This window comes from Ornithorhynchus anatinus, chromosome 11 (genome assembly GCF_004115215.2).
Source record: "Ornithorhynchus anatinus isolate Pmale09 chromosome 11, mOrnAna1.pri.v4, whole genome shotgun sequence".
NCBI classification, from domain to species: Eukaryota; Metazoa; Chordata; class Mammalia; order Monotremata; family Ornithorhynchidae; genus Ornithorhynchus; species Ornithorhynchus anatinus.
Genome location: NC_041738.1, coordinates 39,146,728 through 39,163,143, shown reverse-complemented (window position 1 = coordinate 39,163,143; position 16,416 = coordinate 39,146,728).

Here is a 16,416-nt window from a genome sequence, read left to right as displayed (position 1 = left end):
AATTATGTTCTCTGGCGCACTGCCAGGTCAGCAACAAGGGTCTGGTCAGTAGAATTCATGCTGCTACTTTGAAGATTTTCTGTAATTTCTGGCACCTCATTTTCATAAAAAGCTCCTAATTCCATGGTGTTTCCCAGTTTAGCCACCCCTCCCAACCTTCAAAACCAAGGCCCAGCCAGCGCTGGGACAATCAGTTCTGTATGTTTGATGCTCTGGGCTGCTATTGGGGACGAAGATCTTTTCCGACATTTAGGGATAACACGTAGGTGATTTTAAAGTTTTCGTGATATGTAGCTGAAGTGCTATCTCTTGCATGAGCGGGTGCTCTCCCACAGTGTGGGTATCCCCAGAGTTTAGCTGATTCCTACCTCTTTCCCAGAGGATTTCCAAGTCTTTCTTATCTTTTTTCCTTCTTTTACAGTGTTTTTTTCCCTTCCACTTTATGTTGAATAAAAATTTGAAATGCCATGTGGAATCGTTTCTAGAACCAGTCTTTGCACTGCTGAGAAAGACTATGATTTTCAAGTAATATTCCTCTTGCCATGAATTATTATTTTTCCCTGATCATCATTAGGAAAACAGACTATTTGGTTAGTAGTTTTCTTTAAATATATATAAATGAGATCTGATAATTATTATTTCAGAGAATTGTATTTTTGTTGTTTCTACTTAAATTGTATATGTTGAACTGTAGTCCATACTGAGTTATGCAAGATGCAAACTGACTTTAATAACAAATAAAGAAGCAGTTTGTATTCAACTTAAAATAGCCCACAGCTAAAATGAAGGAAATATTTCTACAGTCAAACCAAGGAGAGTGTTTAATCATTTAGCCTACAGATTACAATTTAGGGCTTTTAAAATGAGGATATTTTTTAAAAATCTATCTCTATATTGTGGAATTTGTTTATTACCAATATAAATCACAGTGTTGTTTTAAAATCTCTAAAGAGGCAAGACTTGGAAGGTTCTTGTTTTTACTTTAACAACAAATCTTACTTTGTATTTCCCTTTTTGTAATTCTTGACAGGGAAAAGAGAAGGAAAAAATACATTTACAATTGTCAGAAACATTTAATTTCTATCAACAATTTCTTAATTGTTCTTCTAAAAGGAAAGCTTTTACGTGTCAGCCTAAATTACAATATAAAAGACTTTTTAAGAAATCAGAAATTATGCTGTTAACATTTACCATTTTCAGATACTACTGATTAGATTAGAAACAATTATTCCTTATAATTCCACTGTAAAAAAAGCTATATGTCTAGTCATATCAGTACATCTAAACGAAATTATAGAGCTGTTCTTTCTTAACACAGTATTTGCAGACTTTTTGGAGAGTGAAAGGTTGCAGTATCTAATTTTATTCATAATTTGCCTTTCTTAAAGGCCTTTGCCACAGAATTATACTTTAAAAATCTAGATTGTGCATTCAAAAAACAAAATCTGCCCTAATGCCTGCTATATAATGAATGGTGTTTTACATTTTTTTTAATCGTTAAAGATTTATGAATGATTTTAGAAGGAATTTTCCTAAGAAATGAATCTTCATTTGGGTAAAATAGATATTTTCCTGTAATTTGAAGAAATGAAGATGATGTTAACGAACCATTTTAAAATAGACGTTTATTTGAGTTGGAAACTTTAAATACCAAGAGATAGCACCCAAAATTACCCACCCGCTGCCCTGTGAAGTTCCTATTTTAATATCTTGACTATTTTAGAAATTAGAAACATCATTTTCTACATGATCTTAATGGAAAACTTACCTTTAGTTCAGCAATTCTTCTTTTGACATTTTATAAATGTATGAAATAAAAAAGAGGGAATCAGATAAATATTTTAATCTTAATAATTCATAAATAGGTGCCCTCAATTCTATTTTGAGAGTGTCAGTTAATCAAGAAATACTGACTTTGCTTTCGGGAAAAAGAATATGTGTGCAGTTGAAGCCTGCTAAATCAATGTGTATTTAACTTAAAATGAAAGTTGCAAATCAGAAGCCAGCATCTATCAGAAAAACGCACTAACCGGGCAGTGTTTGTCATAGGAAACCTCCCAGTTTTCTGAATATGTTAACTCTTTGGATAACTTGGGGATGAAAGCTTAGGACAAAGGAACAGTATTTCTTAAAAATTTGTAAGGAGTTCTTTGATAACTTTAACTTTAATATATCAAAGAAGCTTTGTTAAAAAGTCCAGTTGCTGTAAAATGTGTACTTGGAAAGCTTGAGATCACAGGAAAAAAAAGACCTTTAAGTGTTTGAAAATTATTGTAACAGAATGTTCATGTAAAGCTCCGGAGAAATGGGAGACCGAGCCTATTTTTAGGATACTTGAAACCACTGTCCAGTCATACATGCTGCTGAGAGACAGTCTGGAGAGAGTGAGACTAGGAAAACAGACGATTAGATTTCTAACTACACTTTACAGCAAATGATCAGTTTGTTCTCTCTCCTTTTTTTTTTTGCAACTATGCAGATTAAGATACTCAAATGAGAGAAAGGAGATTCCTGGGGGAATTAATTGTTTCACTCAACCTTCATCCTGGGTCTCCATACTATTTATGTGCTCTTCCTGTCCTGCATGGTTGCTTGTATGTTTGTGTATACAGGTTTCATTGGCAGACCTAATTTCAGAATACATAATGCATGATTTTGAAACCAATTTGTTATTGTAATAAAATATTTTTTAGGAATGCATGGAAGTACTCGAGAGGAGAATGTTAAATTATACATGCATTGTGGCCGAGTGGATTCATTTAGCTCAGTCTGCAGGTGAATCTCCCCATGACCTTGGCACTCGCCGGGTAGTGTAGAATAACAATCAAAGCTTGGATTGGAAATCCGACCATTTCCAAATATTAACAACTTCTTTCAAAGGAAATGCTGATTTCAGCATTTATGCTAATAGGAACATCAGTATCTCTTTCAGAGAACTTAGAAAAAAAAGTAAGAAGCCATGATCTTAATAGGATTAAAAGCCAAGCTTTTTATTTTCAAAATGCTAATTTGTTTTCTGCATTCTGTTTTCATATCAAATCTTGTTATTCACTACACTGGGAGCCACAGGACACCGAAAGCTGGCAGAAATGCATTGGTAACGATAGGAAAGCTACATAAAAGGTTTCTGTCTGAATGGAATTCTATATTCCTTCCAAGGCACATTTCCTCCATTCTTATAAATCAGCTTGAAGAATTAAATTCAGTGGTGTTGGTTGAAGGGGAGGGCAATTTTGCTTCAGCTCTCTGGTCTGAATCCCTCTGTGCTTATCCCTTCCATATTAAGGAACAAACTTTAGTCATTAGAGGTGCATTAATTGAAACAGCCTGTGACCTCTATGAGACAGAAAGGAACTGATTCGGCCAGAGAAGTTTGGCTGTGAAATTTAGAGTAGCCCGAGGCAGATGACATTCTGTAATCTGCTTATCTTGCAGGCTTTCACAAGCTGCTCACCCATCTCTGTTCTCACTGAACAGTGGGGGTATAGAGACTAGGCCAGAACAGAGATAATAATTTACCATGTAATTTGTTTTGAGATTCCTTTGATAGATTTCAAAACCAAAGAATCCTGCGGGAGAACAGAGCCCTTAAAACCATTAAGTCAGCCCGTTCTGCGCCTAGCGGTGGATCGGACAGCAGGTCACCACGTGGATCGGCAATGCATGGACATCCGTGGTCCCGACCATTACGCCAAGGGCCCTGTGGGCTTTTAAAGACTCTGAAGTATTTCGCTTAACCTCCCTCTCCCTACCTTCATTTTATTCTGACCTATAGTCAGTGTAAGCAGGGAGGCGGTGAAAGTAGAGTTCCGAGAAGGCTGATGAAAACCGGGTGTAGCAATCAAGTTCAGGAGCAGGTAATTTTCGGCACAGATTTGTTTTGTAAATGAGGTGTTCCATTTGGGAAACCCGTATTCATGGTTTTTTTCTGGCCAGCAGGTGTGCTGATGCAAGACAGGTTTCTGCCCCTCTGTGCCATTTAAGAGATGTTCCTAACCTACCAAATGATTTTTAATGCCCACAAAACAAAAATTGAGCTTTTTATATTCCAACTATCAAAAAAAAAACCCCTCTCATCAGAAGAGTTAAAAAAAATCAAAGGGAAAAGGCCAGGGTTTTGATTTTGTTCCCTTATGTTTTTAATAGTTGCTAAATGACCTGTAAAGGAGATTTTCTAAGGCAAGAAACATAAAGGAATTGAGTAACATAATTTTTAAAAAAGGTTGCTGAGACATTTTCCCCCAGCTGCTGACAGGAACAGGACCGGCTATTTTCTGTGTGGCTTTGAATGATATTTACAATCTGCACCTTTCTTCCTTTATTCACTGACTTTGTTTGAGAGCAACAATATTGCATTTCTATTCTCTTTAGCATTGGAACAGTTGCTTTGGACTTTTTCCTGTTTGAAGGAGCAGCAGATAAAAGGAAAAGCATCTTATACATTTTGCTTAGTACACTGGTTTATATTCAATGTCCTCTTTTTTCACTTCAATTAGCATTTCTCACAGAAACAAAGAGTTTGTTCTATTCTAGGCTTGTTACGGCAGAATTCTAAAGCATATAAGCTCACAGTCTCTTGCCATGAAAATGATTTGTGACTCATGTCTTAATTAAGCAGGCAGTTAGGCCAGAAGATATTCAAGTAAATCCTGACTACAACAAAGAAAAACAAATGAATAAAGACTGCAAAAGGCCCCTCTGTCTTAATACACTAGATGAATATGTAGTGTGGAAAAGAAGGTAGATGTGGATGCCCCATGTGGGTTCAGTGGCTTATAAGTCTTCAGCACTGGTACACTTAGATTTGTTAGTTGGGATAATGCTGTGATGCAGATGTTGATGCGCTACCAAGGTATGGAAGAGAAGATTATGGCATAATTTGCATTAGAGTTTTCGGTGCTGTGAGGATCAACCACATGGTAAATAAGAACTAAATGATCCTTTGAGACAGAGCAAGAGGTAATGGCTTAACCTGAAGCATGAGGTTAGCAGAGGAAAAACTTCAGGTAATAAGTAGTGTTAAAGCATTTGGGGCCTCCCAAGGAAGTGCAAAAATGTTCCAATCAATCCATAGTATTTATTGAGCACCTACTTGTGTAGAGCGCTGTTTTGAGTGTTTGGGGAAGTCCAGTAGGGGTAAAAGACAAAATCCCTGCCTTCAGGGGGATTAAAATCTAGCTGAGGAGATGATCGCAAAACTATTTACAGTTAGGAGGGAAAAGAGAATGGAAAGAAGGATAGGTGACTAAATAAGTGCTCAAAGATTAGAAGTATGTAAATTAATATACAAAAAAGTGCTACAGTGGCTGTGAGTGTGTTTAGTACTAAGATGGTAGCTCAGAGAAGAAAATTAATTGGAGGAGGCCTCCTGGATGAGGTGGGCTTTCAGAAGGATCTTGAAGATGTAGAGAGATGTGATTTAGATTTGAAAAGGCATGGGGAAGAGATGACCGTGGGGACAGAAGCAGTAGAAGAACAAGAACAGTGGAGAGTGTTCACTTGCGAGGTGGCATAGAGTGTGAGCTGGGCAAGAATGAGTCAAGGAGACAGATGAATATGAAGAAGAAAGAACTGGAGGAGGGCCTTGAGGCCAGTGGCTAGGAGTTTTTGCTTGATGCGGAAGGAACTGGAGAGCTATTGGAAGTTTTTGAGGAGGGGACTGATGGGAGCAGAACATTCTTTTAGGAAGATGATCTGGACAGTGGAGTGTAGTATAGATGGAAGAATGGGGGGTTAGGTGACGAGACCAGTGAGGAAATTGATTCCGTAATCTAACCGTGATATAATGACAGCTTGAACAAACTCTCCAATTTAACCTACATAACACTTTCCAAATCTGCCCCTTCCTCTCCACCCAAACATCGTATCACCCTGAACCAAACTCTCCTCTCTTGTTGCTAGGCTATTGGTTATCAGCCTCCTCACTGGTATTCCTGCTTCCAACTTCTCCACTATCCAATCTCTACTACATGCCATGGTGTGAGTGATTATCTTTAAGCCTCACTGAGTACACATCTCTCTCAACTCGACAATCTCTGTGTGCTCCCCATTTGCCTCTGTGTTGAGAAAGAAAATCTCCTCACACTGTTTTAAAGTTTTCCACCAACTTTCCACATCTTGCATGTCAACTCCCTTCACCTGCTACGCCCCAACTCTTTCTTCATTCACCCAAGCTAACCTTCTAACGGTATCTCACTCTCAACAGTCCCATGGCTGTCTCCTTTCTCACACTGTTCACCCTATCTAGAATTCCCTCCCCCTCAAATCCAGTAGAACATAGCTTTCTCTGTGTTCAAAGCCATTTTAAATCCCACCTCCTCCGACAGTCCTTCCCTTGATTCATTTCCAACTCCCAGTCACATCAATCGACAAGCCACCTCAAGCACTTACTACACATTGACTTATACCCATCCTCAGCTCTTTCTGGACGTGGATTCTGTTCCCTGCTTCTGCTGAACTGTCCCAAGCACTTAGTACAATGCATTGCACCCAATGGATACCGTTGCTATTACTAGTGCAATTGCTATTAATGATAGGGTGGTGATTGGTGGAAAGGAAAGGGTGGAACCAAATGTAATTTGGAGAAAGAACCAACAGGATTCAGCAACTGAGAATGGAGGGGTTCAAAAGCAGTGAGGAGTCGTAGGTGACAGCTAAATTGAGGGCAGGGGTCATATCTAGCAAATCTGTTCTATTGTACTCTCCCAAGCACAAAACATAGTGCTTTGCAAACAGCGAGTGCTCAATAAATATGATTTATTTATTGATTAATTAATCGACCCTGGGTATTTGAGTTGCAGCATCTCTGAAGCCAGAAATGCAGATCTGCGGGCTCTGAGATGAAGCACCCATGAAGCCATTTTGGTGGACAGCAGGCCACCGGATTCCCCCATGAGTAGCCTCAGCCCTGCATCAGATTGGCATGAGCCACAGGTGAAAGCTTTGGGTTTTGCATTCAGAGTTGTCCAGAATGATAGGGCGTGGTCCTAGGCTGGCCCCAGCTCACAGGCTAGATTGATTTAAAGGCCCACTACATTGGTTAAATGGGGACCCCTAGGAGACTCAGTTCTGTCCAAGACCACAAGACCCCCTCCACAAATGCTCTGGACCCTAAGGATCCCTCCAGGGCCACACTGGGACCAAGACTCGTTAGAGCAGTTCAAGGTTGAACCAACCACTTGCTGACCTGCCCACGTGTAGGCCTACACTTCTGAGACAGCTCCTGGATCACTGGATCATAATGCTGATTTCCATTTCCAGGAAAGCAGGGTGTCCAGAGGCATAGTATATCTTAGATTAGCATGCAGGTTAGACTCTGTAGCATCCCCATAATTCTGTTGGTTCGTTTTGCCAGGATTTTACCCCTAAGATGTCTTTAAATCCTTGGAGTGGGCAGTGGTGGTAATGGCAGATGAGCTGGAAAAGAATTTAGCAGAGTATGAAGGGGCGCAAAGAGCCACCACCTTAAGAAGCATGTCAATCTGGTGGCACTTCGTTGGGTGACCAGCAGAGGACACGGGGCATTGTCCTAGTAACTTGCATAGAGTAGCAAAACATTGTACTACCAAAAACCAGGGGAAACACCCAGCTTTGGCAGAGACCTGGAGTCTCCCAGAGGCAGGAAGTTTGTTTAGAAAAATATCTTTTGTCCAAACCCTGTCCAGACAACAGTCGGTCTCTTTTAGATAGGTGTGAGCCATACTGGGATCACAGCTGTAACAAGTTATGCCATTACATACCATGCGGGGGAAAGGGTCGATGGTGAATTATTTACCACTTAGCCCCACCTTGTGTTCCAAATGCTGCAGTTAAATAAAATGGTTCGGCAGTGGAGAAAACAGCAGCAGCAGCTGATTAGGGAAAAAGGCATGGTGGCTTTCCACTTCTTTCTGCCGGTGTAAAATTCCAAAATGGGAGCAAGAGCTGCCATCACTTTTAATCCCTGACTTTAATTTTCCACTTTAGAAATGCTCTCAATCTACTGGTTCAGTTCCTTGCCCTGGTGTTAGACTTTACAACTCTGTTTAGCTTCCTTGGAGGAAGCAGCATGACCTAGTGGATCGAGCACAGGCCTAGAAGTCAGAAGGTCATGGGTTCTAATCTCAGCTCCACCCCTTATCTGCTATGAGGGCGTGGGTAAGTCACTTCACTACAGTTACCTCATCTGTAAAATGGGGATTGAAGCTGTGAACCCCAGGTGGGCCAGGGACGTGTACAACCTGATTAATTTATATCTCCCGAGTGCTTAGAACAGTGACTGGCATTTAGTAAGGACTTAACAAATAATGTTGCTGTTTGTTAAGTGCTTACTATGTGCAGAGCACTGTTCTAAGCACTGGTGTAGATACAGGGTAATCAGGTTGTCCCATGTGGGGCTCACAGTCTTAATCACCATTTTGCAGATGAGGTAACTGAGGCACAGAGAAGTTAAGTGACTTGCCTACAGTCACACAGCTGACAAGTGGCAGATCTGGGATTCGAACCCATGATCTCTGACTCCCAAGCCCGTGCTCTTTCCAGTGAGCCTATTCCTTACTGAGAAAATGGAAGGTTCACAAACTGGTATGTCGGTCAAGCTGAACAGCTGCTTTAGACAGCCATCATTATTATCTGTAATATTTATTGAGCCCCTACCATGTGCAGGACAGTGCGCTAGGCATTTGGACATCTTGTCAAGATGACCAGCTGTCCCCAAGCATTCCTGCATCCATTCCAATGGGACTTTTGGAGGACATTCCCTTTTATAGCAATTTTGGGCGAGGCCTAGCACAGGTCTCACTTAACAGAACCATGATAAGTCTCCATATGCTTTGTCCTTGTGATTGGGCCTGTATCTTCCCAGCATAGCATTCATTGTTCTTCCAGATGATTTCCCCATAACATAACATGTTCTGTAAGCAAACCCCATAATTAAAAAGGCAAAAGTGGTTTTCCAGGTTCTCATCCACCAGCAGTTCATGTTCCCTCTTGGCTGGAAATGATTTCATTTAAAAGCATGTTGGCCCATGATCATTTCTTTCAACTGCAATCCAAATATAGGCCCTCTTGATTTAAATTTTCATTTGTGTCATTAATATTGGTGAAAGGGTGGAAGAAATGGTATGGTCGGAACCTAATTAACCCAAATAAGTAATGATTCGCCCATCTTCCAATTGCTGAGTTTCAGCTTCATTTTTAGAGAAGACTCATGGGTGAAGCTGTTGGACAGAAATTTTCCACAGCAATATTTTTGAGTCACCAGTTTTAGAACAGCAACTGGATGGTTTACGGTATATCAGAAAAAGTCTCCTTTATTTGCAGGAAGGATTTTCTGCTTATCTTTCTGTAATGGTGCAGTAGCTTTGCTAGGGGGTGGATTCTGAAGTATCACTTAACATCAATCCATTTCCTTAAGATTCTTGATAACATGGTTTGTATTTCACTATTAATAAATACGCCCGTTTTACAGCTAGGCTGCAAATGATAGAAAATGGGAGCCATTGGATTTGCCTGAAATATTTTATTTTCTTGGCCATTTTACCTTCATTTTTAAGCCACTGTCTCAAGAGGGGGATATGGGTTCTCCTGCTCTGCCCAGGGGTTATATGGCTCTGGATTGAGTTGTCGTTCTTTTACAGCGTTTGTGTGATTCCAACTCTGGTCCCCTTGATCATCAGCTAGTCATTCCTGGTTAGGATTTAACCCCTTTTTTCTCGGGGCATGTCTGACTTCCCACTGAAAATTTCTAACAGAAGCTGCACAGACTGAGAAATTCCAAAATAAGACTCTTCCCTAGTAGATTCCAGAAAATATTCTAATAAAAACAGGTTCCCCAACCTTTTGTTTTAGAAAATATGGAGTACATTTTTCAGAAACCTCTTAAAATGGAGACACTAATGGCCAGATCCCATTTGGACAATAACATACATTCACATTTCTCAAAAAGATCTATATAGATTTTGACGATTTTTCCAGGAGAAGCTGTGCATGTTTTCTTGCATGTTAACCACTATGGCGGTAGACTAGTAAACCCAATTTCATCTGAAATAGTGTTTTTCATTTTGTAAAGTGGGAGTGAAGGGAAGACACACAAAACTGCTGCTAAATTGTTTGGATGTTCACAGAACGAATAAATATTGTTATGGCCTTCAACAATTAAAAGAATTTCCCTTGAGTTGAGAAAAGCATCAGAAAATCAGCGTGACCTCCCTTCTAGGCTAAGGCCAGATTATGAAATGCTCAATATGAATAAGAAAAGGTACCGAGAGGGAAATGACAGTAATACTCTGCTTTTCCAAAAATCAATCAATCAATCAATGATATTTATTGAGCACTTACTCTTTACAGAGCACTGTGCTAAGTCCTTGGGAAAGCACCAAGCCCACAAGAAGTTTACAGTTTAGAGGTAGGGAAATACATTAAAATAAATTACAGATATGTGTAAAGGTTCTAAGAGGCTGATGGGGTAAATATCAAGTGTTTAAACGATTGAAATGTAAGTACAAGGGTGATGCAGAGGCGAGAGGGAGTAGGGGAAATGAGGATGTAGTCTGGGAAGGCCTCTTGGAGGAAGTGTGATTTTAATAAGGCCTTGAAAGTGCAGAGAGTGGTGTTTTGTCCTGTATGAAGGGGGAAGGAGTTCCAGGCCAGAGGGAGGACACAGGTAACAGTTTGGTGGTGAGCTAGACAAATCGAGGTATAATGAGCAGGTTGACATTAAAGAAGCAAAGTGTGCAAGCTGGGTTATAGAAGGAAATCAGTTTCCAAAGACCTCATGGTACTTTACACATTAATTAATTAAGCCCCATTATATGCATTTTTCTGCATTAAAAAGAGCCCAAGAAATCCATTCTCTTCCTTACTTCTTAGAAGCAAAGTTCAGTTGTTAGCAAAATTAAAACCATGTATGATGGTTTAGTGTAGGTGCTTTAGAAGAATAACATGGCATACCCCTGGCAGAATGAATGTACTGAGACACAAAAACTGTCCTACTGGGAGGCTGGCTTCTTTATGGTTTGAGGGCACTCTTTCTCCTCTAATCAGGTAGTTTCCTCTCAGTTGTGCCTCAATTGTCTTCTTACTCTCCATCCGACCCAGTCTCCTCATGTCCATTGATTGTCCCCCTATATATTTTCTGGAATGAGATCCAGCTGAAAGTGGTGTTGCCCTTACTTTGCAGAGCAGGGATTTCTTGAAAAGGGCAGGAGTAACACTCTATCGGCAATATGTGACAATCACAACTGAAATGTAAAAACAATGTAGAGAGGCTTAGTCCAAATTTGGCCTGAATCTAGGGCTTAGAGCTCTGCTAATCAGGGAATGCTAATCCCTGGGCTCCAAGTTATGGAGGATTTTTAACAGATTGAAACCTGTTATTGTCAATCAGTCGAATTTATTTAGCTTTTCCTCGCTGCAGATCTTTGTACTAAACCCTTGGGAGAGTACAGTGCAACAGAATTAGTGGACATGTTCCCTGTCCACGAGGAGCTCCTGGTCTAAAGACTACAGTCTAGACATTGTAGCTCCGTATTTTATATAAAGATGACACCGTCCTTAGCCCTGTCTGTGGGGAGGCCAAAATAGCTAAAGGATTCAGAATTGGTTTGAGGGAGAATCCTCACCTGCTGCAAAGCTAAGTGCTCTGCACACAGTCAAAACTTGGTAAACATTGACCTGTGGAGAACTGCAAGATGCTAGCAATTCAGTAGGCGAGGATGCTTCCTCGGGCCAAGTTTAGACAGCCCTTATGTACACATCCTTATACGTGGTTGCTTCCCATACTTGAAATTTATTTTAACGTCTGTCTTCCCCTCTAGACTGTAAGCTCCTTGAGGGCAGAGATCATGCTTACCAACTGCATTGAACTTTCCCAAAACCTTAGTTTGGTGCTCTGGTCAATGCAAGTGCTCAAGAAATGCCACTGATAAATGATTACTGCCCTTAAGGACCTTACAATCTAGTCCGGGGCATGGATCTTACCTTCTCAGTCTGGACTCACTTTAACTCTTTTTTTAGGGCATTTGTTCAGCACTCACTATGTACCAGGCACTGTTCTGAGCGCTGAAGTAGATACAAGGTCATCAGGTTGGACAAAGGCCCTGCTCCACATGGGGCTCACAGTCTTAATCCCCTTTTTACAGATGATGTAACCAAGGCACAGAGAAGTGAAGTTACTTGCCCAAGGTCACACAGCAGACAAGTGGCAAGAACAGGGCCAGAACCCAGGTCCTTCTGACTCCCAGTCCCGTGCTCTATCTCTCTTACCAAGTGGCTTCTCTACCATCACTGAGCACGTAAGATGGCGGTAGTAGTGATTGGTAGCCTAATGCCAGCAGGAAGATGAAGCAAGTTGGGAAATGAATCTGAATTCCTACATCAAAAGAAAAGGGTTAAAACCCTCTTATATCAATTTCTTCAGACTAAACATACTGGTTTCTGACAGAGCTTTGTATCCAACTTATGCAGAGATGCAGTTCGGTGGTTTAACTTTTTGTCAAGTATTTTTCCTAGTGATAACAAGATGAGCTCGCACATGTATGTGTTGGGAGGAGGCAGCAAGAGGCTCCGTAAAAATAATTGTGACATTTCTTTAGAAAAAGTGAAATGAAACCTTCTAGAACACCTGTGCTTCCTTGCAGAGTGCTCTTGAAGTATGCAGGTAATTGGGAAAGGGCCATCAGTGTCTTGTGGTTTGTTTAACATTTGGGGTAAAAAAAGGGTCGGTGGAAAACACCAAACGAAAAGAAAACAGGGAAGAACCTTGACAGACAAGCTCAGAATTGTGCCGTGGTGTGGGGTTTTTTTTCTCAGGTCTTTAAGAGACGAAATGTCAAGTGAAACAAGCCCTTTTAATTTCTTCTATTACATCCAGCTTTTAATAACAAAGCGCCCTGGAAGAGGAACAGATAATATTTGTCTTATAAAACGTAACAGCCAGTTCCCATTCTGAACACAAATCTGCTCGCAGGACTTTGTTGTGGGCTTAGGCCTGACAAGTTTGCAGATGCTCCGGCTTGTTACCTAATCAGAGCCAGATGCTGTTTCCAAGCAACTTTCTCACTGTCACCGCATCCCTTACCATGGTTGGGAGGGGGGAGATGGCGGGGCGGGGTTTGGGGGGAGGTTCAGTCCACGAAACAACTTTTTTGTTCTGAGAAGTTCTGCCATATTTTCTTTATCTTAATTCTCTGTTTGTTTTTAATTTTGAAGGTTTGCGCTGACCAATGATACAGTGAAAGGGGGATTGGGAGGAGGAGGGGGTAGAGGTCCTTAGGACATCTGTTTAAATTTAGCATTCAGACATAGAAGTGCCTGTGCCTTCATTTTTGTTCTCAGCAAATGGCCTGCAGCAGGAGTGTATTTAAACAGAGAATTAATTTGCTAGTGAGCTAGTTACATGTTATTTTATACTTGGAAAGACGCATGAATCTGAGGAAGAGATGTGAGGGTGAGAGAACCCCAAGTCCACAGCTGATCCACTAGAGGTTTTAGGAGGGGAAGACGCAAAGGAATTCTCATTTCTGAAAGGGCTGGTGCCTCAAAGACTTCATTTCACCTTTCCCTCCATGTTCTTTCCAGACGGCTGTTTTCCCCACCTACCCCAACTCCTTCCAGGGAGGAAAGCCTGCCTACATTCCCCTGATTACTTGTTATTAACAGTGCTGCAGCTTTGTATATTTAATTGACTTGTTCCCATCTGCTATGGAAATGGGAAATAAGCTGCCCCAGCAGCCGGCTCAGGGCATTGTGGTGGAGCCCTCAGCTCAAATGCCATTTGACAAGAAAAAGAGTGTTCTGCTGCCACATGGAAAATTATGCCCCAGTGACGTCATGTAGTGTGCATGGCCATCAAAAGGGGCTGGATTTCTGGGGTTCTTGTGTAGAGAAACTTTCTGGCAGTTTGCTCTCTGTACACAAACTGTTTATGAGTTGAACTTGTCCTCATTTACAGGGGATCTGCTTTCTTTCTTTCTCTCTTGAAGAAACCTGTTATGCAGTGAGCCATAAAACCGAAAATAAAGATCAGAGCCAGTGGAAATATTGTAATGTTCCTGGGTAGAAACATTAGAAACTTCCCATAAAATGTGAGGTATTTAGAAGTTTTCACCCTATTATTCTGCTGTAACCAGTTGGGAAACTGCTTTCCCTTCTGATTTTTTTTATGCCTGTTTTGAAGTACCTTTGCAGTTTGTGTTTTTTCCCCCATTTTCAACTCTTAAGGATGCTCTAATTTGGCAAGCACTGCGAAGTTGAGCTTTTTGGTTCCCCGAATCCATTTTCGAAGGCTCTGGAACTAAGGTTCTGTCCTCCCCCCCCGCCAAAGACCGGGAAAGGACTGGAGTGTCAACGAGTGTGCCCTGGGAACAGTTTTAACTTCAGCCGGGTATTGAAAGTGATCTGTGAGTTTATTTGCTATTGGGCAGATGTTTCAGGGTACCAGTGAGTATATTCTAGAATACTGGCTCTAAAGAAGACTTTATTGCTGTCTTGCTCCTTTTCTCTACTTTTTTGCTGCAAGGTGCTGTTCTGTTTTAATCCTGTTCTGTGCTGCATTTTGCCCACTCTTTAGGCAATCCAGTGACTTGGATCTGTGACCTTTGGGCATTTGCTATTCACACCACCCTCAACCCCACAGTACTTATGTACATATCTATAAATTATATATTATTCTTATTATTTATAGTAATAATGTTGGTATTTGTTAAGCGCTTACTATGTGCAGAGCACTGTTCTAAGCGCTAGGGTAGATACAGGGTAATCAGGTTGCCCCACGTGAGGTTCACAGTCTTCATCTCCATTTTACAGATGAGGGAACTGAGACACAGAGAAGTGAAGTGACTTGCCCACAGTCACACAGCTGACAAGCAGCAGAGCCGGAATTCGAACCCATGACCTCTGACTCCCAACCCCCCGGGCTCTTTCCACTGAGCCACACTGTCTGTCTCCCCCTCTAGACTGTAAGCTCTCTGAGGTCAGGGAATATGTCTACCAACTCTATTGTATTGTACTTTCCCAAACACTTAGTTCAGTGCTCTGCACCCAGTAAACACTCAATAAATACCATTGATGATGATCCTGCATATCTGCTAGTTGGCCTTTTACTTTGCCATTTTGAATGAACTGTTGAGGAAAGCTGGTAGGCCCAACTATCAGAGAACTTTCATCTCCTATGACCACACTGGCCCATTTTTAAACAAGGTGTCAGTGCTAGGGATATTGGGCAGAGAGGTCCAGGGGGTCCACACATTTACTCTCTCAATAGAAAATTCTGAACCATTTGAATTAAATCGTCTCTCAAAACTCCTTCCCCCACCCTCACTTGCCCTCATCTTTTCCTGTTTCCTTGCCTGCCTCCCCCCACCCCTGAAATGGATGAGTTTTCTCCAGAGAACAATGAACCTGCTCCTCTTTTGGTGCCCGTCCAGTGTGGAGAGAGAAAGATGAGGTCAAAGTGGCAGGCTGTACAGCTTTCTTTTGAGCCAAACAGATGGTGAAGGTTAAGTGACAGCTCTGTGACTGCTTCTTTTGAAGTAATTGGAGATAATTTGTATTTTGAATCAGAACTTGACCATTGTCAGAAGGGAAGAAGGTTAATATGGAAACGATTTTACATTAGCCCCTGTTTCTTGGGTTGTGGTTTTTTTTTTCCTTTCTTCCTTTCCTTCGGATCCTTGTTTCTTTAATCCTTGCTTCAGGCTATCGGTAAGATTGTCTCTGCACTCCGTGTGACTCGTTTTAGGCTGCAGTTGTTATGAAAGCCAACAACAGCTTATTAAGGCCAGTGATAATCTCTGCTACTGATGCATTGTTGGTTTCCCGTGGTCCAATTAAGTCTGTGCATCTGAAACAGGAACCTTGAATCTCACAGTCTCCTACCTGGAACAGTTTGCAAACAAATGCCCAACCTGCTTTCACATTTCTGCACTAGAATGCCAAAAGGACTTCATAGCCCTTCCCAGACTAGTACAGTGATCACTCAATAAATACAATTGATTGATTGATTGATTGATCCCTGGACCCTGTGCCTGTGCACTGGAAAAGGTGAAGAAAGTTGCACTCCTCTTTCCATTTGTTCTCAAGTTCATTCGAGAATTTTTCCAAGTGATATAGTCACGCCAGCCACATAACACTGGTTTAAGAAATATGAAACTATTCCCGAATTCCCACCTGGGCAAGAGTGAAATGAAGCCCCTTAAGATAAGAGAAGATTCTGAGAAAGCAGGTTAGGAGACTGATAAACATGTGCCTTGAATCCCCCGTGCTCTCAAGGTTGTAAGGGAACAGTGAAAGAAGTTGGAAACAACTGTAAAAGTTGCCTAAATAAAGCTGTAAAGGGCATAAGAGGCATAGGCTGCCTTCTATGGTAATACTAGGTGTGCTGAAAATTCAGACCTACTCATAAACTCCCATCTTGGTGTCACTGGAAGCAGATCTCAC